The sequence below is a fragment of the Dama dama genome, chromosome 30 (genome assembly GCF_033118175.1).
Source record: "Dama dama isolate Ldn47 chromosome 30, ASM3311817v1, whole genome shotgun sequence".
Taxonomy (NCBI): domain Eukaryota; kingdom Metazoa; phylum Chordata; class Mammalia; order Artiodactyla; family Cervidae; genus Dama; species Dama dama.
In genome coordinates this window covers 38,366,727-38,391,172 of record NC_083710.1, presented here as the reverse complement: position 1 = coordinate 38,391,172, position 24,446 = coordinate 38,366,727, and positions in this window count along the sequence as shown.

The following is a 24,446-nucleotide window of genomic DNA, read 5'->3' as shown; positions in this document are numbered from 1 at the left end:
AGCATGTCCCCATAAGGAGCAAACCCGCCAGGCTGCCAGGCCCGTTGAATTTCCCTGCCCTTGGCTGTCGGCAGGCTCTGTGCGGGGGTCATGGGACCCCCTCCTTCCCCTGCTCACCTGCCGAGGGCCAGGCTTCCGCCCTGCTTCCTTGAACCTGGGATTGCACGAAGGTGGTGTTGCTATAAACAGGGAGAAAGGACTTGGCCTCTTTCTCGTGCTTTTTTAGCAGCCCTGTCTCTCCCCTGTAATTTCCCTTCTCCATTTAGACAGTGCTGCAGCCACAGAAAGCCGTGCTGGCCAGGCCAGCTGACCCGGACCCCGGCCAGGCAGAAGCCTCCTGGCGTTTTGCAAAGATGTCACCTCACCCCACAAATGTCGCCTTCTGTGAAGAGCCAGGCTGTCTGTCATACAAGATGGGCCGAGCGGGACTGGCACGCGGGTGTGAAGACTGGAGCTGGTCCACCGCCTGCTCGTCCTCACACGACGCGGAACTGCAGGTGGGATGAGGCAGCCAGGCTCTAAATTTACCCCTGCCTGCCAGAGTGACCCCTGCAGCCTGAGGGCACGCTGGTTTCCCCAGAAGGAGGCAGTGCCTTACCTTGGTGGTTTGCCTTTCGATGTCAGACCAGGTAGAGTCAACTTCCGGTCTGTCACAGACGACGTTGGGTTGGGTTGTGTTTTGTCCTCCTGCCAGGCTCTGGGGGTCCAGCACTGCACTGTCCCCAGGAAAGAGGACAGCTATCCTACCACGTGCTCTCTGGGTCGCCTTCCCGGTTGTTAAGGAGGGGATGGCTGTAATCGAGGGCGCCTCTGGTGGTCAGCAGTGGGGACAGAGTTCTCTCTTATTTTCCTGAATTCCAAGTTATCCTGCTCAGAGTGAAAAAGGCACATGGACCCCAAAGCGCCCAAATGGTGATGCAGTTTGCCTGACTCCCTGGGCTGGAAGGGCCCACAGAAGAGACAGATAAGAACAGTGAAAATCCATTCGGCTGTCTCAGGGGTGGGAAACGTGGGCTGTCACACGTACAGACCCCCCCCCCCAAGGGTGACACCGAGCATGAAGAAAACCAGCCTGATGGCCTCGCTGATGAGGCGGAGTGTGGCTCCCTGAGAGCTGATGCCACTGTGCATGCCAAGGACAGTGACACGGTGACATCAGTCACCAGATTCAGTTCCAAAGTGCCCCCGAGGCCCTGCAACTGCCTTGGGACGGGCTAGGAGTTCTGTGTTCAGACGGTCGCTTTCGGGCCAACGCTGATCAAGGCCTCAGCATTAATGAAGTAGGACCATGGTATGTGCCTCACATGTTTATCGTGGAAATAAAGTCTGACACTGAGCCCTTCACAAATAGAGGTTGCTGCTATGTCATTCCACATTCTTCAGATCAGAATGCAGTAACTGAGTGGTTCATTTTTCAGTTAGTTTTTATATTTTTATGTTGATAAGACCTCACGGTTTGAGATGCACCTGTCTTGTTACCATCGCTGATAGGATAACAAGCAATTGCAGGTGTAAGGTTGAGGGTCACTGGGTCAAATACAGGGTACCCAATAAATCTGATTTTCAGATAAAGAACAGAACACTGTTTAGTATAAGTCTGTCCCAAAGATTGCATGGGATATACTTATACTGAGGAGATATCCATCGTGTATCTGAAGTTCAACTGGATTGTTTTTGCTAAAGATGGCAACTCCAGCCAGGTTAGAAGAGCAGAGGTCAGTTTTGGAGGGACTGACATAGCTTAGGCAGGCATGCCACTCAACACAGGGACCATTCCAGCTCCAGAACTCGGGTACAGCCCTGGAGGGCTGAGTCCAAGGAGGAACCTGCAAGCCCGACCTGGGAGCTTCTACCCCGCTGGACTGCCTCCAGGGCTCTCTGTGCTATCTCCTCCGAGTGTTGTTCAGTCGCTCAGTCGTGTCTGACTCTTTGTGACCCCATAGACTGCAGCACGCCAGGCTTCCCTGTCCTTCACCATCTCCTGGAGTTTGCTCCAACTCATGTCCATTGAGTTAGTGATGCCATCCAATCATCTCATCCTCTGTCGCCCCCTTCTCCTCTTGCCTTTAATCTTTCCCAGGTAATCTGATTTTATTTGTAACTAAACAGTCTGGACCAGGCAGGAGTTGCAGAGGCTGTACATGACTGGCTTCCATGAGGTCTGGATAAAAACACCCAAACCTCATGGCCTCGCTGAGGATAGCAAGTCAAATGGCAGAGTTAGGGTCATGACGTGTCTGACTCTTTATGACCCTGTGGACTGTAGTCTGCCATGCTCCTCTGTCCATGGAGTTTTCCAGGCAAGAATATTGGAAAATTCCTACTCCAGGGGATCTACTCCAGGGGATCTTCCTGATCCAGGGGTCGAACCTGCGTCTCTTGTGTCTCTTCCTTTGGCAGGCAGGTTCTTTAACACTGTGCTACCTGGGAAGCCCTCTCAAGTCATGGGCTTATTTTAAAACACAAAAGACTATAACTTGTAGTTTCTTGTACACAGTGAATGGACATTTAAAAATCTTCAGATAGTGTCCTTCCAGTGAACTCAGAACAGTGTCCTTTTTCTCTCCTCATGTGGGGTCCACAGAGCAAATATCGCTTTTATTTCACAGTTGGGGAAACTTGCCTGAAGCTGGTGGCTTCCTTTGTCTTGTGTTGGTGGCTCCGTGTCAGGATCAGGGTTTCTAGCCTGGTGGTCAGTCCCAGCAGGGTCTGCGGTTTTCCTGAGAGTTGTTATGTTTTATTTGGGGAGAGGTTCAAGTTCCCCAATTCCATGTGATTTTAGAAATTTAGACCAAAGAGCTTACCCAGCCATTCATTGTTTTCATCTCTCAAATTCCACGCCTCTTGTTTTTGACTGTCACTGGCTCTAGCTGTTTCAGGGCTGGAGTCCAACCAAGGCTTCAGACACTGCTGCTCTTCTGGTCCCAACACCAAGATCTTCTGGAAGTTGCGCCGAATGACTCTGTGGGTGGAGGACTGAGAGTGACTGGTGGAGTTCTTCCTCAGAAACTTTTGCTTTTCCACTCTATGGAGTCTTGCCTCAGCATCAACCCATCCCCTGGAAACTGTGTCCGGCTCATGACAAGCTGGTTTTCTCTTTTCCCCCTGAATCAGTGATTCATCATTTATTTTGGTCTTGTGAAGACACATTCTCCAATCTTGATGACATCCCCAAACCATTTGACTAAATTAAGTAAAAATGAAGGAAAAGAACCTCCGAATAGCAAACAGCGCAGTTGAATCCCTCAGGTTTTGATGTGTGTGGACAAGATCACAGATGCTGCTCTGTGTCCCCCTTCCAGACTACAGACCAATGACTTAAAGATTGAAGTGGACCCCGTGTCCCCACTTCCTTGCCCTACAAAATGTGTTTGTCATGAAAAAGAACTTAATTTTTTTTTTTTTTTTTTTTTACCATTATTGAATTACCAGATGCTTGAATTAAACGTTTTCATGATGGTCTATCTCCTACCAAAAAATGTTCTGTTTCCTTGACACTGGGGTGAGTGTTTCATTAAGGATTATAAAGAGTTTGCTTTACAATTTAAGAAGAAAATGCTGTAAGTTACCCTGGCATTGGAAGGGCTTTTTACTGTGTCTCGTCATGGCCTTGGGTCGCTGGTGTCAAAAGTCAGAACCTGGCAGATATTGGTGGTGAAGCTTTGGGTCTCTGCCTCCCACTAGTTGATAAAGAATCCACCTGTCAATACAGGAGAACTGGGTTGACCCCTGGGTCGGAAAGATCCCCTGGGGGAGGAAATGGCAACCCACTCCAGTATTCTTGCCTGGAGAATTCTGTGGCCAGAGGAGTCTGGAGGGCTACAGTCCAGGGGTTCAAGAAAAGTCAGACATGACTGAAGCAACTGAGCAGACACGCATTCATCCGGTTTGTGAATGAGACCAGGTGGGAAGGAAGGAGGGGACAGGTGGTGACCGACTTCTCTGCCCAGACTCTGCTGTCCCTCACTTTTTACGGAGGCTTCCCAGACTTTAGGGTAAGGGGCTTTTGGTCATGGGCACAGAGGGAAGACACCAAACGCTGTACCCTGACCTTGAAGTCGTGATGCTGGCAGCCGTGTGGGCAGGCCTCACCTTTTCTGGGGAGAAGGTTGTCATTTGCGACACGTGGCTGTGCAGTTTGTGAAAGAAGGAAATAAAACAGGCTGATAATGGTGCAGCTGGAAGCTTCCCTGGCAAAGGGGATGGGCTTGGGCTTTGAGGACTCTCTCCTGGGAGGGAGGGTGTGGGGCTACATGGCGTAGGGGGATTTGTGGGGGTGGGGTGGGTGAGGGGGGCTGTTCCAGTCCGTGCTGTCTCTCTCCTTGAGTTTCCTTCATCCTTGGGGCATCTTCCCCTGCAGTGTGGACAATGAGCCCCTTGTCCGACCCGAGGTTGCCCTCCAGCTCCAGGTGACTACAGGGCCTTCAGCCTCAGCTCAAGGGCAGCAGAACTCAACACTCACCAGAGAGAAACAAACCACTGAACTTGAAATCGGTTATCAGAAATGCCTCTTCCTGAAAAACAGAAGAAAGGGCCTGCCTCCCCCCCACTAAATAACCCTGGAAAACTGCAGAGAAAGCGTCGACTTGCCTTTCTCTCTCCCAGGTTTATGGCTCAAGGCTCAGATCTTGGTGAAGATCCACTCTGTAAAATTTCATTTCCCTGAACTTCCTGAAAATTTAAACAAATAGGACTATTTTCCAGAATGTTCTGAAGTTTTTATGTTTTTTTAAAATTCAGCTCCATAATTTATACAGAGGGACAACTTCGGCAGCATGGTATTTCTATGATTGTATACCCCAAAATGACTTTAAGAACGAAACCGTGAAATCCGCTGCTCTGCCGAGCCCTGACCTGACCCGATGTCAGCTCTGGGGGCATCAGCTTCCGTCTGGATTTGGGGTCAGCGTCTGCCCACCCACCCCCATCCTCTGCCTCCTCCTTCACTATCCTTGGAGCTCTGGGGACTTCTCCCTGAACCAGGGCCCAAGGCGCTAACTCATAAGGACACAACTGGCAGATCCAAGGATCCTGTGACATCTGTCTTTGCAGCTGTTTTGAACTTGAATTTTAAGGCTACTAACAATGCTAAAGGAGATCAACCCTGAATATTCACTGGAAGGACTGATGCTGAAGCTCTAACACTTTGGCCACCTGATGCGGAGAACTGACTCATTGGAAAAGACCTTGATGCTGGGAAAGATTGAAGGCAGGAGGAGAAGTGGGTGAGAGAAGATGAGATGGTTGGATGGCATCACTGACTCAATGGACATGAATTTGAGCAAGCTCCGGGAGACAATGAAGGACAGGGAAGCCTGGAGTGCTGCAGCCCATGGGGTTGCAAAGAGTCAGACATAACTTAGCAACTGAACAACAACCACAAATAAAGTATTTTAAAAATAAGACAAGTGATTGTGGTAACACTTTGGGTAGTTCCTGCCAACCGTGTCTGGCGATTTGGGGTTCTGCATTGAACTGGGGCTGAGTCTCGGAGGACATGTCTTGGAAAGGTCACCCCAGAGAAGGGACTTCCAGGCGGAACTCTGAAGAGATGCTGCGAGTTTGCTGGGTGAGAATCTGGGACAGCAGGGGCAAGGTGGGGGTGCAGGGAGGCCCCGGGGATGGGTGGGAGGATGCTGAGGGGCAGGGAGGAGTTTTCTTGAGGAGTCCTACAGGCCACAGGGCGGATCCTGAACTTCGCTGATAGCATGAAGAGGCCTGAGACTGGTCTTCTGAGCTCCCAGCTGGGAGACCCAGGTTACCGGATGCTTGTCAAGCATCCTTCCTGGGCAAAGTCTGCCAGGGGCAGAACTACAGGATGGGAAAGTGTCCCCCTTTGATGTTTCCCCAGTGGGGTGGGCGGTGGTGGGGGGAGAGCATGGTGTCCTGAGGACTGGAGCACACTGCGCATCAGCCTTCAGACCCCAGCTCAGCTGGGCTCAAAGACAAACAGGTGGACGCACAGGGCTGTCTGGGCCCAAGGGCCTCTGCTCTAGTTCCCTGTCTGGGCTGCAGGCAGCTCGGGTTCTGGGGTGGGGTCTCCCAGGAAGTCCTTCCGGTTCTGGGCTGAGATGTCTTAGGAACAACAGACGTCTGTCTTCTGTCCCCTTCATCTCCTCTGACTTCCCCATCCTCCCTCTCATTTTTTCTTTTTTTTTAATGTCACAGACCTTACAAGCTTTTTAACTGAACAGACTTTTGTTGACTGTCAAGCACATTTAACTGTGTAAAAAGGTGGGAGACTAAAACAACACCATGAACTCACATGTAAGAGCTAAAATGTTACCAGCCTTTCTACAAGAAAGTGAAGGAGAAAATGGTTGTGACCACGGGTTCTGCAAAGATTTCTGGAATGGGGCACAGAAAGCAGAAAACAAAAGTATCTGTAAATTGAATGTCATCAAAATTAAAAAAATAATACCGTTTGCTCTTCAAGACATTGTAAGAAAATGAAGCTGGAACTTGGGGAAAATGTTGCAAGACCTACCTGGCAACAGATGTGCTCTGAAAAACGCATCACTCAATAATGAGACTATGAAAAGCGTAGGCTAAGACTTCCCTGGTAGTCCAGGCGTTAAGATTCTGTGTTTCTGATGCAGAGGGCAGGGGTTCGATCTGTGGATGGGGAACTAAGATCCAAGTGATGTGTGGCAGGGGACAACACAGGAAGAGCCTAGTAAAAATGGGCAAAGAACTTGAACACTTTACCAAAGTGAAACGCTGCCTCGTGAGTCATGAAGGAAATGCAGGTTTACTTGAACACTTTACCAAAGAAGTGAAACGCTGCCTCATGAGTCATAAAGGAAATGCAGATTAAAACCACAATGACACACACTGCACACCCACCAGAAGGCTTAAAATTGGAGAGATCTGCTAAACCAATTCTTAGAGAGGATGTGGACCAACCAGGACTCTCAAAAATTGCTGGGAGGAATGGAAAATAGTGCAGCCACTTTGGAAAACAATTTGTTAAAAAAGTTAAAAATTCACCTACCAGGTGACCCAGGGCGTCCCAGCCACCCTGCTGTGGGGATTTCTTCAAGAAACGTGAAGGGAGACCCCCACACGTGTGAATGCTCCCAGGACCCAGCCAGGGCAGCCACGCCTGCAGGGCTGGAGCTGGACCTGACTTTAAGAACCTTCTGTTCCGATGGGTCTGAGCAGATCAGGTTTCACCAAGTTGATTTAGGAGCTGAGGTCTTTGGAACTATTTTAGCTTCTTGGGGAATTTCTGGGAATCTCTGACATGATGGTTCTGCTTCTGGGACCTTTCCAAGCTACAGAACAATCTTTAGAGACCCAGCAGGTTTGCTGTGCTTCAGCAACTTTTGTTGTTGTTGTTTAGTTGCTAAGTCATGTCTGACCTTTGCAACCCCATGGACGGTAGCCCACCTGGCTCCTCTGTCCATGGTATTTTCCCAGGTGAGAATATTGGAGTGGGTTGCCATTTCCTCCTCCAGGGGATCTTCCCAACCCAGGGATCAAACCTGAGTATCCTGCATTAGCAGATGGATTCCTTACTGCTGAGCCACCAGGGAAGCCCTTTGGCAACATTTAGGGATAAACAAAACCTCAGTGAGCCTTTGGGGAGAAATGTGTTGAGAAGTAGCTCACCAAAAATGATAGCAATTTGGTACAGGAATGCCAGGAAAGTTTGGTAGATGTTGATTTTTTTTTTCCCAAGAAATCTTAGAACCTAGGTAGAAGAGGTTCTGTCAGAGATTACTGGGTTTAAAAGCAAGGAGATGGAGAATATTCTGTGTGTGGACACAGACTAAAGACATATAAACAGTGCATGTAAGCCGCATAAGGTGGGGCTTTAACTTATGTAAAGAAAACATTTTAAAAACACTTTGGAACAAAAATTTCTGAACATTGTACATTCTTGCATTTCTGCACCCGAAAGACATGTTATTTTTTTTTTAAATCAACATTCTACGACAATCTTACTTTTGACAAATAAGTGCAGTATGAGACATTTTTGGTCTGAAGTGTAAAGCAAGCTACTAAAGATAAATCTGTTTACAAATACATATTGTAGAAATAACACGAAAGAATGAGGAAGACCCAAAACACGCCCAGTTGTATAAAGTTTCTTCCATTTCCAGGAATAAGAACAAAGCTGAAGATCTAGTTTAATTTTGATGCTGAAAAATGTACAAAATAAGAGAAAAACCAATTGAGGTCCAATGTGGTTTGACCCAATATTGAGCCTCCATTGCTGGAAACAAGATTTTTTTTTTTTTTTTTTCGGTTTCTGAGAAATCAGATCAGAATGCAAGCCACACAGGTGGGAGTCCAGGACCTGTATGTGTTAAGCTGACTAGCTCTCATTACGGGAGGAGGCAGAGATGGAATGAGGACCTTGAGGGAAAGGGGCCATGAAGAACTGCCCTTTCAAACAGGAAGAAAAGCCACAGGACCAACAGAAAAGGCAATGATAAAACATTACATTTTTCTACTGATAGATTCTAGATCCAAGTCTATCTGTGAAAAGTCAAAGGCAGAGTTGACCATGCTGAAATGTGTTTGGATGTCAAATCAGTACACATCTTTGTCTGAAATCATCAGCCTCAGTTCCCTGGGTAGTTTCCTCAATTGTCTGCCCCTATTCTTCAGGACAGGTCTGTCTTAGGAGCTCATGTAGGGTTTACCTGGCCCCAGTATCATCTGGAACTGTCTTGAAAAGCGCTCATTAAGCCAGTTAGAAACAGGTTGACACCATCCCTCTCCATTGAGGTTTGGAACCCAAACTTTATAAGGTGGGTGGTAGAAAATACATGTGAAGTGGTATGATAAAAACCGAATTATCGTGCTCACTTCGGCAGCACATATACTAAAAACCGAATTATCAACAGCGTGTGGGTTAAATATTTAAAGTGTGCCCAGGCCAAGGGAAAGTGGGTTCAGTTGCAAGATCTCTGGGTTTAGTTAAAATGAGGTTACAGTAATTTGGCCTCTTTTGAACAGCCTGGGGAGGAAGCCAGATGCCTCACATTCTGCTTCCTCCCCATTCTGCTGGGGGCTCCGTCACCCCTTGTCCCCTGAGTGTCTCCTCCAGTGGCCTCCCAGCCAGGCCTCCCAGTGTTAGGATCCAGCTGAGTTTCTCATCTGGTGGCTAAATTCTAAGGTTGCCGAGCGGAACCTGCCAGATCTTCTGAGAGCACGGGCCCAGAACAGGAGCGCTGTTACATCTGCCCATGCCTTTGGTGGTGAGAAGTCCTGGGCAGCCCAGAGTCAAGGAGCTGGGCAGTGGCTTCCCCTCTAGCTGGGCAGCTGCAGAGAATGCAGCCAGCTTTGGTCATTGCAACAGCTTGGTCAGATGTATTCTATTTTTCTTTGCTGTTCATTAATATTTGGAAGTTGGGTGGGATCCATTTGTCAGACAGAGGGAGGGACTGAATGCTAATTTAGGAGTGAAAGAATATTTATAACCCTACAAACCTAAGTAAGTAAAGGAAAAGGCAGAAAATTCTCAGATAAGGATGAATGTCAGGAAATCATCAGGAGGCAACATTTCTGGTCATATGGAAGTTACATCCCCTTTTGTTCCTGTCTCCTGTCCAAGGTCACCTTGTATATCCAAGGCGTGTTTCCTGCTATCAGACAGAATCCGGATCTATAAACTGGGAGTGCTCCTCTACTTCAAGTAACAGAAAACCAAATTAGAGTGACTTAAGCGAACAGGGTCTTCTCCCGTGAAATGAGCAGCCCAGAGGTCACGGCTGCTGGCGTTTGTTCAGCAGCTTAGAGACATCAGGGCCGATGATGATTTAATTTTCCTGGCCTTTCTGCTCCTGGTTGCCAGATGGCTGTGGCACACTCAGCGGCTGTGTGTCCATATCCCTGCAGAAGGAAGGGAGGGAAAAGGGAGAGCAGCCAGGGGCTCCTCCAGCCAACAGGAGCCCCTCACCCTCCCTGGGGATGCACAGAAGACCAGGCTCTGCCTCACCTGCCAGGCCGACAGGTATCAGCACCTGTGACACTCTTTACACCTTATAACAACCTATGCCAAAGGCATTATTCTCTCCACTTCGCAGAGGAAGACGAGGTGTAGGAAGATTAAATCTTGTCCTTCAAGTCACCATGATGGAGCAATGTTTGGAACTCAGGTGGTCTGAATTCCAAATCCTTGCTCTTTCCTCAAAACCACACTTCCTGTCTTCAGAGAAGGAAATGGTGCTAGCACCTTCCTCCCAACAAACCAGCACTGAGAATTAATTACCTCCGTCCTTCCCTTTTAATCCTTGAGCAAATCCTTCGCACTTAGGATCAAAAGTAGTTGCCTCGATTCTCCTGTTGGACCTCTGCCTCGGTTAGTTTAAGATCCTTTCATTACTGACTTCAGAGGCTCCCCGTGGATTCATCTTGGGTATATTTAATTTCTAGTTTGAGTTTGGTGTTTTGGACTTTGGGGGTTTTGAAGTTTATGCTTAGTTTCCCCCCACCACCTTTAAAAAAAACCTGACATCCATTTTCTTAATTGAATCTTAAACGAATGCATCATTCTCTCATTGGTGAACTTCCTGCCCACATCTATTTGGCAGGCTTTAGGAAATCTAATAATACTGAATATATTAAGAAGACAATTATATTAATGCTCAAAAAAGGCTATATTGTGAGAGAATCGAGTTTAAGTTGTGTGGCTCTGAATTTCATTGACAACTTTTGTGTCTGACTTTCTTACTGCAGAGTGAGTCACTGAGTTGTAAACAGGACAACCAGTTTTGTTAAGATGTGCCTTTGTGCCCAGCTGGCTTCCCAGGCAGCTCAGTGGTAAAGAACCCACCAGCCAGTGCAGGAGACACCGGTCTGATCTCTGAGTGGGAAAGATCTCTGGAGGAGGAAATGGCAACCTGCTCCAGTATCTTGCCTGAGAAATCCCACAGCCAGAAGAGCCTGGCAGGTACAGGTTACAGTCCGTGGGGCCGCCAAGAATCAGACACAACTGGAGCGACTGAGCACGCACAAATACAAAGTCAAGATTACAATTGTCAAAATAATCATAAGAACATAACCAAAGTTACACCTGAAATACTTCTTCAGACAGTGTCCATGTCTGAAGAGTGAGTGGGAGCACTGAGCTGGGATGAGGGGCTTGGTGGAGGAGCCACAGGAGGTGGGAGCGACTGAGTCACCCTCACCTCCAGGGGTCCAGGGATGAAGTGGTGGGTGGAGCCTCAGATACAGAGAAGCCTAAGGACTTGATGGGGGAAATGAATAAATACGACAAATATGAAATAAGAACTGAGATAGCCAGGGACCAAAAGATAAGCACAGACAGGTTGGACAAAAAACAAAATTTAATACTTACACAAATATATTCAATAGGGCAAAGGAGCTAGAAAGGTTTATAAGACAAATATAAACTAAAAGAAATATGATATTGTATATTAATAAGAAACTAAAAATAGTTTCAAGGAGGCCTAATAAACATGAATATTCAAAAATTATCTTAGAAAAATAAAAACTGAAAGAACTATGGGGATTAGTACAGAAATCAGCAATTAAGATCTGATATTTTGACCAGAATAAATAGTTATCAGAGTTGAATAACTAATAGACATAAATTACTTTCTTCAACTAGAGAACAGACTTTCTTAAACTTCAACAACTTTCAGAATTCCAAGTCATACATAGTATATATTCTCTTACTGTAAGTGTATAGAAATAAGAAATCCATAACAAAAAAAGAACTGAGAAATCACATATGTTTGGAAACTAAAAAAGAAAATTTGAATACATAAAGAAACTGTAAGAGAAATTTCAAAATCAAATAAATGATATAGCTGAGACACAGCTAGTGCATAGTACCTTTTGTTTTTCTTTTTTCCAGAAAACAGGGCAGACTGAAAACAAGTTTGCAATTGTGTTTTCACTCAAACCATTGGCAAGACTGTTGAGGTGGACCAACCGAAGAATGAGGGCATTTGTAGACAGCTAGGGAAACTCACTTTTTACAGAATGGCTAGTCAGCCTCAGCAAGGCCCTACGAAAGAAGTTAACAAAAGACAAAATAGGAATGGGCCCCAGGAGGGTTGAAAGCAGTGGAGGTTGATTGGTGACAAACGCCCCAGCGGGCAGGGACCCTGGCAGAGGCTGTGCTGTCTTTCTGTGTCCACAACACGAACCACAGCCATGATCCCTCCCACGTAGCTCGGACCACTGGCCTGCAGTCCTAAGCAGCACTTTTGATGTTTGTATGTATTTGATAAGTAACTAGATCCCAAAAGATGTTGACAGACCCACAGGGTTGCAATCATTTCATGCCACTAGTTTCCAATGAGATGGTTGGATGGCATCACTGACTCGATGGACATGAGTTTGAGCAAACTCCGGGAGATGGTGATGGACAGGGAAGACTGGCATGCTGCAGTCCATGGGGTCGCAAAGAGTCAGACACAACTGAGTGACTGAACAACAACAGCTACCCTCACATCATTTGTTCAAGGTGCTTGCCAGGTACTGAGCACTTCTGGGAGCTGATGCTGGAAAAAACATTTGAACGTCCAAAAGCAAATATCTACTAGATGAAGCAGCTGGATGCCTGGAGATTGTCTCTGGGGCCATGAATATCCTGCCTTCTGCCAAACATTTTTGTCCTGTGGAGAATGAGCCAGGGCTCACTCTGTGTCCTAGAAATGCTCCCTGGCTAAGCAGGTTTGGTCTCACCATTCTTGTCTCTCACGTGGTGAATGTGATTTTGCCACTCACATGTGTTTCTGTGTGTGTGTGTGTATAAAATGAGGAGTTGGCCAGAAATGGAGATGGGCTTGTATAGGTGGGCCACCTCTGTTAGTGTGAATGTTTATTCATCCGTCTGGCCTCACCCTGGGTTACTGAGACTTGATGTGAAGACAGACAACATCTCAGGTTTACTGTAACATGAGGAAGGTCATTGTAACCTCAGTAAATACTCCAGAAGATGATGACTTTCCAGGCTTACGTTCTGTGACAACACAGAATCAGCCAAAGTCATTTGACCACATTTGTGATTAACTATGGTGTCTCACATGGTGAAGAATCTGCCTGCAATGCAGGAGAATCCCTGGATTGGGAAGATCCCCTGGAGTAGGAAATGGCCACCCACTCCAGTATTCTTGTCTGGAGAATTCCATGGACAGAGGAGCCTGGAGAATTCCATGAACCGAGGAGCCTGGCGGTCTACAGTCCATGGGGTCACTGAGAGTCGGACACGACTGAAGCAACTTGGCACACATGCACTCAGAAAAAGGAAAGAATTAGAATATCTACATTTTGATTGAATTTCATGCAGTCAAGTAGATGCCCAAGTAACGTTTCCATTTTCCCAACATAAAATGGCCCTGAAGAGTAATTTCACTGGGTCATACAGCTCTTCTTTGTTTTTAAGCAAACATGGTTTCTTTCCCAGTAGATGAGAGAGGACATTCATCAGCTTCAGGTTATGTGAGGTGAGTAACTAGGGGAGGTGAGCCCACGAGAAGGCTAAGGATATGCCCAGTGAACGGAGTTTAGAGCCCAGGTCCTGCTGGCACTGCGCTTATCTGGTGAGTGATAGCAGAGGGCAGAGGGGATTGTCTCCTTCAGGACTGAACAACTGCATTCTCATCGTTCTCCTCGGATCACTGGGGTTCTGTTTATTTTCTGCCTCCTCCACTTGATACTTGTTTCTAGTTTTCAAGGAAGTTTTCCCCACTCCACCAAGGTGGTGGTTAGTATACAAAGAAATCCCTGTCTGGCAAATGTGCCTATTTTTCACATGATCATTGTCATAATAACTGTTAGTTACCATGTTAAAGGTACTCCTGTTCAGATACTTGGAATATCATGACAGGGACCCTCATCATTATCAAACCCAGGACTTTGGATTCTTATCCCAAATGAAATGTTAGGTCAAGTGACTGAAAGTAAGAGCTCCAACTGGAGTCTTTAGTGACTATTGGGGAAATAAAACACAACAACAAAAAAAAGCACTCCACAAACCCATAACCATGGAAGAAAACTCCAGCTCCCATCCCGCATCGGTGTTTCAATGGAGTATGAAATGTTTATACTTACTTGCAAAAATCCAGTTTCACCTCTAAGGCTGGCTAATACCCACCTGTCTGTGAGGTTGGAGGGGAAGGAGTTTGGCTCTAATGGCATCTGGTTACTCTAACGTTCAATCATTGGGTCATTATTTATTTTGTAAATATATATACACACACACACGTCATCATCACCACTATCATCATCATTTCTCTGGTACTTGTTTCCTCGCATCATGAGAATAATAAATTGAAACTTTTATAGTATTATCTAATACTTAATCCAGGATCTGAAAGCATTTCTAGCTAGTTTTTTTCCATGAAAGCATTTTTTTAAAAAAAGAGAAATTAAATTGCTTTAAAAAAATCTACAGCTCCTGCAGCTGCATCAATTGCTTTTTTGCGATATGAATGCTGAATTCATTTAAATCTCCTAGAAAAATAGACCTTATATGGGCAAAACTAATATTTCATCAATATTGTAAAAGCCTGCTAAAATTCATATTGTTTCAAGGAAGGTAGTATACTCATTTGACGTCATGTGCCAGTGGGAAAGCTAATTTTATGGGATTTTTAAAAAAACTTTTCTGTCTCAGATATATGTTGAAATTTGGAAGTATTCTCTTACATGAGCTCCACATCTAGTATTGTTCAGTTATTTTCTTTATTATGATATTTTTTCTCACGTAATTTATTGTGTGGCACCAACTTGACCACTTTGAGCATAGGAATAAGACCTGCCATCCTGTCACATGACTTGTCAGTCTACGTTACCTGCTTCCGAATGTCCTTTGTCCCAAGGATGTGAGAGTCTTGGAGACCACACTCTGGGGCCCGAGCACACGGACACAGAAGCCGAATTTGTCATTTTTGTCACTAACGTGACTTAGTATCGCGACCTCTGTAAAGGTGTGGCCTTGCCAGACAGTAAACATGTAAAAAGAATACAGCTTCCTCCTGGCAGTAAAAGAGATTAGTGGAAGGAAGTTAGCTGTGACTAGATGGGGCCAGAGCCTGAAATCAAAGGGTTTGTTTGGAAGGGTCTATTAATAATCTCCTGTCTTCATTATAAAGAGGGCTCAGTGTGTGGGGTTTCAGTCCTGGTAAAATCATTTGTGAAAATGTATGATTCCTGATTCCATGCACAAGACCTCCTCTGTGGAAGACTCCCCAGGGAGGTGATCAGATTCCCAACTCCTGGAGAACTGTAATTAAACAATTGAATAAAATTTGCCTTTGGAAATTCATGGCTTGAGCGTAGGGTCAACTTGTTGTTGTTGAGGTAATCTACATGTTTTTGGTGTTCCAAGTATATGCACTACTTAGAGAACTTGATATTAGGATAATCTGAGAGCTTATATTATGATTAAAAATGTCCACAGTGTGATGCGTGATTTTAGACCTGAGGTATTGAAATATGGAAGAGAATTTGACTCAGCTCTCAAGTACTGGTTGTAAATACAAGGTTTGAAAGTTGACTTGAAAGCTTATGGAAAGTTGTTTTTTTGCAGTCTGATTTTAATTATTTGACTATTAGCGTAAGGTCTATGACAACATAGAGGGGTGGGGTGGGGTGGGGTGGGAGGTGGAAGGGAGGTTCAAGAGGGAGGGGACATGTATACCTATGGTTGATTCATGTTGATGTATGGCAGAAACCAACACAATGTTGTAAAGAAATTGTCCTCCAATTAAAAATAAATAAAAATCTGGTAACTACAACCATGTTCTCAGGATGCTCACAGGGACACTTTCGATGCAGAGACAGACGTCCTGCCCAGAGAGGTGCCCTCTCCCCGTCCTGGACCTGCTGTCCCCGTACCAGGCAGGGAACAGCCCATCTGGTCTCCCTCTCCCCGCCTCCCCAAAGCTGCCTCTCCTGGGCTACCTCTGTGCTGTGTCCCCGTCCTCTACATCTCTCCCCAACTCTCGTGTGACCCAGGAGTCTCCTGAGTATTCATTCCTATTTCTACTCCCACCACCTCCCAAGGCTGATGTGCTGTTCGTGTCCTTTCCACGCGGCCCTCTGAGTCTCTGTGGTGTTCTAGAGCCTCTGCGGTGTTCTAGAGCCTCCTCCTAGAACTCAGGGGACTTGACTGTTGAGCTCAGGAGCAGAGACTACCCCTCGTGAAGCCGCGATGAGCAGGTGGTTCTGTGGCTCCCGGAGGAGCTGATCTCCAGGCTCCGTGTGGGCCTCCGGAGGCAGGATGTTTAGGAAAGTTCTGGAGGATTCCCGCATGCCAAGTGCTGGGCTGCAGGGAGGTGATTAGAATCCGGAAACAGTTTACAAGCACTAGATTTTGTAAACGAGCCCTCAGAGCCCTGTAACGAGCCCTGGTTAGCCTGTGGGTAATGAGACGAGAGAGGATGACAGCAGACCCTTCCCAGTGGTGGTGCAGACCCTGCCCCTCCACCCCCACCCCTCGTTCAGCTCTGGGGCCTGGGAGTACCGACTGGGAGCAATGGAGGCCCTGGTTTCTGGGACCTCAGTGGAGGGAACAATCCTTGTTTGGCCCCTGAGAAGGGAAAGTGTCTGGAGAACTGACAAGGAGCCCAAGTTAAGGGCCGGAAACAGGGCATCTGGGACAGAGCGTGGCCCAGAGAGATCTGGGCACCTGTGTGTCACCAGGGCTCTCCGAGCTGGCGTGGTTGCCGGAGGCCTCCGTGAGACGGGGAGAGACTGAGCAGGAGGCGGACCCTCACTCTCAGGAGGCGTGCGGGGTTGGTGGTGGGATCAGCAGATCCTCTGCGTGAACGTGTGACCTAGAGGGAGGGACCACTGTGGGTCCATCACTGCGAGGACACCGCCTGGGCCCTTGGACTCGGCTGGAGCAAATGGAAGCTCACTAACCGTGCAGAGAGAGGAAACGTGGTCAGGTTCCTGGAGGGAAACGTAAAACCTGGGAAAGAGATACTTAAGAACACTTCACTGTCTAAATCTGAAAACATGATTTCCTAAAAAAAAGAGTTGATGGACTAGATAAAGATGAGGTGGTCACTGGGGAGACTCAACTTTAAGGATCACAATTTGAAGTAATATTTGGTAATTCTGAAGTAAGGACAACAACGAAAGGAACTAGGAAAAGATAAAATCAGAAAATCACCTGAAGGAATTAGAAACAAAATAAACTCAAGAAACCAGGAAATGAGGTGAAATTGCTCAGTCATGTCCGAATCTTTGAGACTCCATGGACTGTAGGCCCCCAGGCTCCTCCATCCATAGGATTCTCCAGGCAAGAGTACTCATGGGGGTTGCCATTTCCTTCTCCAGGGCATCTTCCCGACCAGAGAGAATGACTAATGATCAAAGCTGAATTTAATGAAATAAAAATTCACACACAAAAAAATTCAGAAAGGATAATTTAAACCAAAATCTTTTTTAAAAAGATATTGCTAAAATAGAAATTCACAAGGGTTCTGATTCATGAAAAATAAAAATACATAAATGGACACACTTTGACAGACCATTCATTACATGGACTCAGCTTGAAAAGACAAATTATAAAGAGAGAAATAAAATGGATCATACTTCCTACAGGGTAGGAGGTGCTGGCCAAGGAGGTTATTTAAAATGGGAGAGACAAGAATTTTGCTACTGATGAGCAGATCTCTTAAAGAGTCTTCTAGCTTATAATATGATGATTTGCTGGCAAGAACTAAACTTTAAAAGTATCTTTAAACTTGAAGTACGAGAGAGTCAGTCTGTTTGTTTACCGTGGTGACATTCAGTATAATAGTTATTGGTGAACTGCACATTCAAGGTGGCAACTATAGCCTGGGCAATCAGTAACCTAAGGTCATTAACGTCACCACAATCCACAGTTTAATATTGAATAATTTCTTTTCAGTGTATATTTACATTTGAAAATATTGCTCAGCTGGCAGAGAAGACTAATATCAGTCAAGACGGAGCTAGAAAGCAGAAAACTGTAAATGTGTTTAGTAATATGCAAGGGGATTAAATACAGACTCTCTGATTTTAAACAATAGTAACAGCAACATAACCTGGAACTAGATAAACTGTATTATGTCAGAGGTCAAAAAAGCAATAGTTGCTATTACTATATACAATGCTTTTTCTATATTTGATACTACTCTGTATGTAATACTTTTTCATCTACAATGAAATGTGACCTTTGGAAAATACTTGGAGGAAAATAACAATGACTTTGTGTAAAAACTGGAAAATGGAACTTAAGGAAAGAGCTAAAAAGTCTTGATTCAACTCCTTTCCATACCTTTAACACCTTTTTCGTAAGACACTTGATGAAATCACCATCTAAAAGGAAATGAAAAAAGGAACAGTATAAAAAATGTTTTAAAGAAACATGAGGACTTCTGTGCTGGTGCAGTGGATAAGAACTCACCTGTCAATGCAGGGGATATAGGTTCAATCCCTGGTCCAGGAAGATTCCACGTGCTGTGGAGCAACTAGGGGGCTCAAATCACTGAGCCCGTGTGCCGCAACTACTGGAGCCCGCGCTCCGCAGCAAGAGACACCACCTTGATGAGATGCCTGCATGCTGCGATGAAGAGTAACTCCACATGTCACAAGCAGAGAAAGTCCTAACAAAGCATCGAAGACCAGTGCAGCCAAAAACAAATAATTAATTAATTAAAAAAATAAAAGAAAGAAACATGAGATACAAATAGTAATAAAGTAGTTCACCCATGTAAGCATTTTGACATTCTCTGTCTCATATGATCTTAAAAACCCTGAAAAGCATTGTTATACACATGGGTTAATTATAAAGTATATCATACCCCATATGTTTTTTTAATTTAAATTTATTTTGAACTGGAGGTTAATTGGTTTACAACATTGTGTTGATTTCTGCCATATCTCAACATGAATCAGTCATAGATATATATACCTATGGGCTTCGCAGGTGGCTCAGTGGTAAAGAATCTGCCTACAATGCAGAAGATACAGGATTGATCTATGGGTTGGAAAGATCCCCTGGAGGAGGAAATGACAGCCCACTCCAGTGTTCTTGCCTGGAGAATCCCATGGACAGAGGAGCCTGGTGGGCTACATCGGATTACAAAGAGTCAGACACAATTTATCGGCTGATCATATAGACATATGCCCCTTCTCTCCTGAACCTCCTTCCCACCTCCCACTCCATCCCACTGCTCTAGATTTGAGCTCCCTGCATCATACAGAAAATTCTATCTAATTTTACATATGGTAATGTATATGTTTCCAAGTTACTCTCTCAATTCATACATGTCGATATGTCAAAATCCAAAGTGTTAACGCACAGAATTCCTATAAATCTGAAATCACTCCTGAGTTTTCTTAACTCCCTTCTGGAGTTAAGGGAGAGAGAGTGAGTGAGTGAAGTTCGCTCGTTTGTGTTCGACTCTTTGCAACCCTGTGGACTATACAGCCCATGGAATTATCCAGGCCAGAATACTGGAGTGGGTAGCCTTTCCCTTCTCCAGGGGATCTTCCCAACCCAGGGATCGAACCCAGGTCTCCTGCATTACAGGCAGATTCTTTACCAGCTGAGCCACAAGGGAAGCCCAGAGGGAGGAATTTTTAACAGGGAGACGACGATTTTCAGCTTAGACACTAATTTTCCAGCTATTGCAACTGGTTTTCATTCTCACTTTAAATACACAGGGCAAGAGAGCCTCAGCACCGACAGACGTGTGGAGCTAAGAGAGCTGGTTCTCTGAGAGTTGGTTCCATGTCTGTTTCTCTTTTGAGAGGTGAATGTGGTTTCTTGAAGATTCCCGTGTGCTGTGGGCTTTTGGCTTGGGTTGCTGTCCTCTTCGAAACCCCCTCCTCTCTCTGATTCTCCATTTCTCACCACGTCTCTGTCTCCTCCTTCCACACGTGACATCCAGTCTGGTGGCCCCGCTGCCCCGCAGCCCCAGCAAGACTCGGCCCAGGAATGTGTGCAGCTGTGGCCAGCGGGCAGGGATTCCGCAGTTGCTCCGAGTGTGATCTGATGAACACAGGAAACATTCCAGTGGGAAACTAATACTGCTTCAGGGAGAACTCACCAGGGAGGCAAAACAGGTGAGACCGGATTGTCTTATCAAGCGGAAACCAGGGGACCGTTCTGCCTTATCTTCAGACATTTGCTTCTAAACACACTGTGGTGGACTTCCCTCCTTCTCCAATGTGACTAGGGGTGTCTTTTCATCTCACATGCACTCTGAGGTGCCAGAAGGTCACTGAGGGCATTTGTGATGTGTTTGCTTCCACTTTCTGGGCTCAGCACAGAACACCTCAGCTTGGGGAGAGTTGGAGGTCACTCCACCCCCAACCCCTTAAAGAATGAGATGATGCCAATTGCTGCAACAGGGATGGACCTAGAGATTATCCTACTAAGTGAAGCACATGAAACAGGAAAATAGCATCTGATGTTACTTATGTGTAGAATCTAAAAAAAAAAATGTTGTATGATACAAACGAGCTTAGATACAAAACAGAAATAGACTCATAGACATAGAAAGCAAACTTACGGTTACCAAAGGGAAAGGGGAAGGGAGGGATAAATTAAGAGTGGGGTTAATAGATGCGTGCGTGCTAAGTCGCTTCAGTCATGTCCAACTCTTTGCCACCCTATGGACCGTAGCCCGCCAGGCTCCTCTGTCCATGAGATTCTCCAGGCAAGAATACTGGCGTGGGCTGCCATTTCCTCCTCCAGGGAGTCTTCCTGACCCAGGGATCAAACACATGTCTGCTGCATTGCAGGTAGATTCTTTACCATCTGAGCCACCAGGGAAGAACTGCCCCCAACATATGTGCCCCCAACCGAATCATTTTGCTGTACATCTGAAACTAACGCAATACTGTAGGCCAACTACACTCCAATACATAAAATGAGCTCAAGGCCTCCTCCCAGAACCTCTATAAAGCAGAAGTGAGTTTCAGCAGGTCTCAGGGTGGGTAGGGAGGGGAAGCATCCGTGTTCTCCTGTGACCCCCACCCTGCCCCCGTCCCGAGTCTGAGTGTTCTTGTCTTTGTATCCTTCTCTTTGCCCTCTTTTTCCTCTCATAGGTCAGAGTGTAGCCCCTCTGTAGGCCCCTGGGCTCCTTCCCCAAAGCACTTGTGCTACGTTTGTGTATGTATTGGTTTTAGAAATCAGCAAAAGAGTCTGATGCATGTTGAATGTGACTGAAAAGAAGATATGAAAACTGTGCTCCAAGAAGAACAAGGCTCTTTATTTGATCAGAGAATCTGTGGTTTTCCTGAGCCAGATAAGAGCAGTGCTTACGGAGTAGTTTCACAGGGGCAGGTCACACCCAGAGTTGGGATCCGGAGCTGAGGGGAGCAGGTGTTGGGGGCACTGAATCATCCCATCCACTCTGCCCTGGACCCCGGAGAGCCGCCGACTTGGTGCTCTAAGGCTACTCAGAGCCGTGAGGTTGGGCTGGGGGACTTCCCGGTGGAGAGGTCCACACAGGTGGAGAGCTGGCTGGGACTGGCCTCACAGGTGCCCTGCTAGCTCTGGAGTTGAGTCGGGTACAGGGAGACGAGGGTCTCAGAGCGAATCCTCACAAACAGCCACCAGTCTTGATGACTAAGCGATTTTACTCAGCTCCTGTCTTGTTTTCCTGTTACAGGTGACCTTGTTGTTTGGCTTATTGTCAGTGTTATTTGTCACAGGGACACGAAGGTATTTCAGATTTATTTTTGAACCTGCAGCACCTTGCCATGTGGGTATCTCCTGATGGTGTATCATGGTTATCACACTTACGTTACATGGCTTTTTCAGAGATCATGATAACATAATGCTGCTGCTGCTAAGTCACTGCAATCATGTCCAACTCTTAGCGACCCCATGGACTGCAGCCTACCAGGCTCCTCCATCCATGGGATTTTCCAGGCAACAGTACTAGAGTGGGTTGCCATTGCCTTCTCCAGAAAACATAATAGCACATAATTTTTTAAAATCATGATAAACATGTTGCTTCACAGCAATTTCCTGACAGATTTTAAAGTGAAATGGACAATGGATTGACAAGACAAAGTAATCTCAATATCTTCTTCCCCAGAACCCCCACTAGCTTCATGGAAAAGCTCTGTCCCAAGGATTGAACCCACAACTCTTATGTCTCCTGCATTGGTAGGTAGGGTTTTTATCACTAGCGCCATGTGGGAAGCCCTCTCTGATCACAGAATTACACAGATGACCAACAACCTTGGCACTTAGGGTTGATTCTGGCTGGAGAGGCTGGCAGGAATTAGTAGTGGGAATAAATTCTGCAATGGCGGCTAGTGGACCACACTGACCTTTTGTGTGAGGCTGCTGTTTGCCCTGTGGCAGTCCACCTGGGGAGGACGAGGCTGACTTCTGCTGGCCTCAGAGGTCTGTGGTACATTCACTCTAGTTTGTGGAAAAAAAAAAAAAGTGTGTGTCATTGCACAGATCCTTTCAGATTTTGTGAACTCTGCTAAACCACGTCATTTATTCAGGAAAAAAAAAAAAAAAGACCATTCAGTTAACTAATGACATTTAACAAAGCCTTTTTTTTGCAGAATACATTACCAAGTCCTTCAAGAGTCCCGAAAATTACAGAGACAATTTGTGGTTCCTGAAAGCCAGGCAAGCTAGTTTTAGTATTTAAGGCAAAGACACTAGAGATAAGCAAAACAGGTTAATAATCCAGTTTATGTATTTAGATGTGTTTTCAAAAGTAAATATGATTTATTTTCTCTTGACAAACTAAGGCCATCCTGTGAGACAACAATCGGGTAATGACAGGGTCTGGAATAGTGCAATACGCGGATTTGGGAGAATTAGGCATTTTTAGCCTGAGGCAGAGAGTACATAATGGCGATGAGATAGCTGTCTTTAAACATCTGAGAAGCTGTCAGGTGGGAAAACTCCAAAGGGCACAAGCATGGTGGAAGTTTCAAGGAGGCAGATTTGGGTTGAAAGAAATATCTAACAGTTTGAGTTACACGTAAACAAGTGATGAACTCTATAACACTGTAAGGTGGGTTCAGGGAGGAATTTCTGCACCAATTCATCCATGGATTCTTGGATTAGGCATTTCTTAAGGTACCATTCAACTCAACATTCTATGGGTCTTGGATGTAAAAATTCCACTTTACACAAAGAGCTGGTTTTGTTGCCCACAGGTAGTGTCAACAGCAAATTCACAGCTGTGCCTATGTTCACGTGTAAGCAGGGCTTAGAGGACCCTGAGACTGGTCTCTGCTGACCGCTACCTTGTCCTTGGAGCTCTCCTGTCCAGCCTCTAACCAAGGGTCTTCCTGCTGGTAGACCTTCCTGGTCTTCTTGGCCCCAGAGCGTCACCCTTGTTGGTCCCTCTGCCTGGAATGTCTCCCTCCTGCTTTCCTGTATTAACTCCGTAATCTCAGTGCCAAGGTCTCTCTTTCTTGGGGAAGCTGTTCCTGGTCTGCATCCCCCCTGCCCACTTTGAAAAGCCTGCACAGCACCAGGTCCTGCCCTTTCAGGGTTCTTCAGTCCATTTGGAGTTCTTTGCTCACGTCCGTTATCCTCTCGGACTGAGCTTTGTGAGCGTGGAGACAGGTCTCTGGCAGCCTCTCAGCACGCTCCAAGCACAAAGTTTCTCACTGGAAATATTTGTTAGATGAAGGCTATCCTCATGCATTTTGAGATGCTCATGTATATGGGTAGTAGGCTTATTTTTAAAATGTGAAGAACTCAGGCACTGTGCGTGGTACCAGACTGTGTCTATGAGGGAGCTGTGGACATTTGGGAACTGGAAAGCTTTGGAAGATTTTAAGAGTTCCATAGCTACCATATCTTTACTGGCAGGATTTCTTTCCCACGGAGATGGCTTTCGGCCCATGGGTCACCTCAGCTCTCCACCAACAGGATCGCAAAACATGATTGGAGTTGCTTGATTTGAGAGCAGAGTGAGGCCAGAAGGGAAAGACGTGCCCACAGGGAGAAAAGGAAGGATTCTTAGTGGCTTTCCCTGAGATCTTGGGAGTTTGGAGACTGGGCTGAAAAGAGGAAATCCTGGTTCCTAGGAGCTCTGTGACTCCATGAAAACTTTTTTCTCCTCCCTCCCAGTCCATCCTGTTCCAGGCAAGTGCAGGCCCAGGGTGGGCATGGCACATGTGGAACCCTGGCCCTGGATGGGCATGGTGCAGGTGGAACTGTGACCCAGTCTTCAGAGGGATGCTCCCCAGGCTGCCCACTGACAGCGCTGAGACCTTACTTTATCCAGGGAAGAGGGGGTGATGATAGTTACGACCCCTTTGTAGCAACTGCCATTGTCCTGGGACTATCAGCCCAAATCGTGGCTTCTGTCTTGAAAATGAGAGATGGGACAGATGTGGAGTCACTGTGTGTGTGTGTGTGTTGGGGGGGGGGGGGGTTGCGGCTGCTCACAGTGGGGGGTGGGCAGGGATGTGTTTCCAGGACTGAGGACATGTCTGTGGTGAGTCAGCCCCATGCTCCACTGGTCACAGTTGAGTCA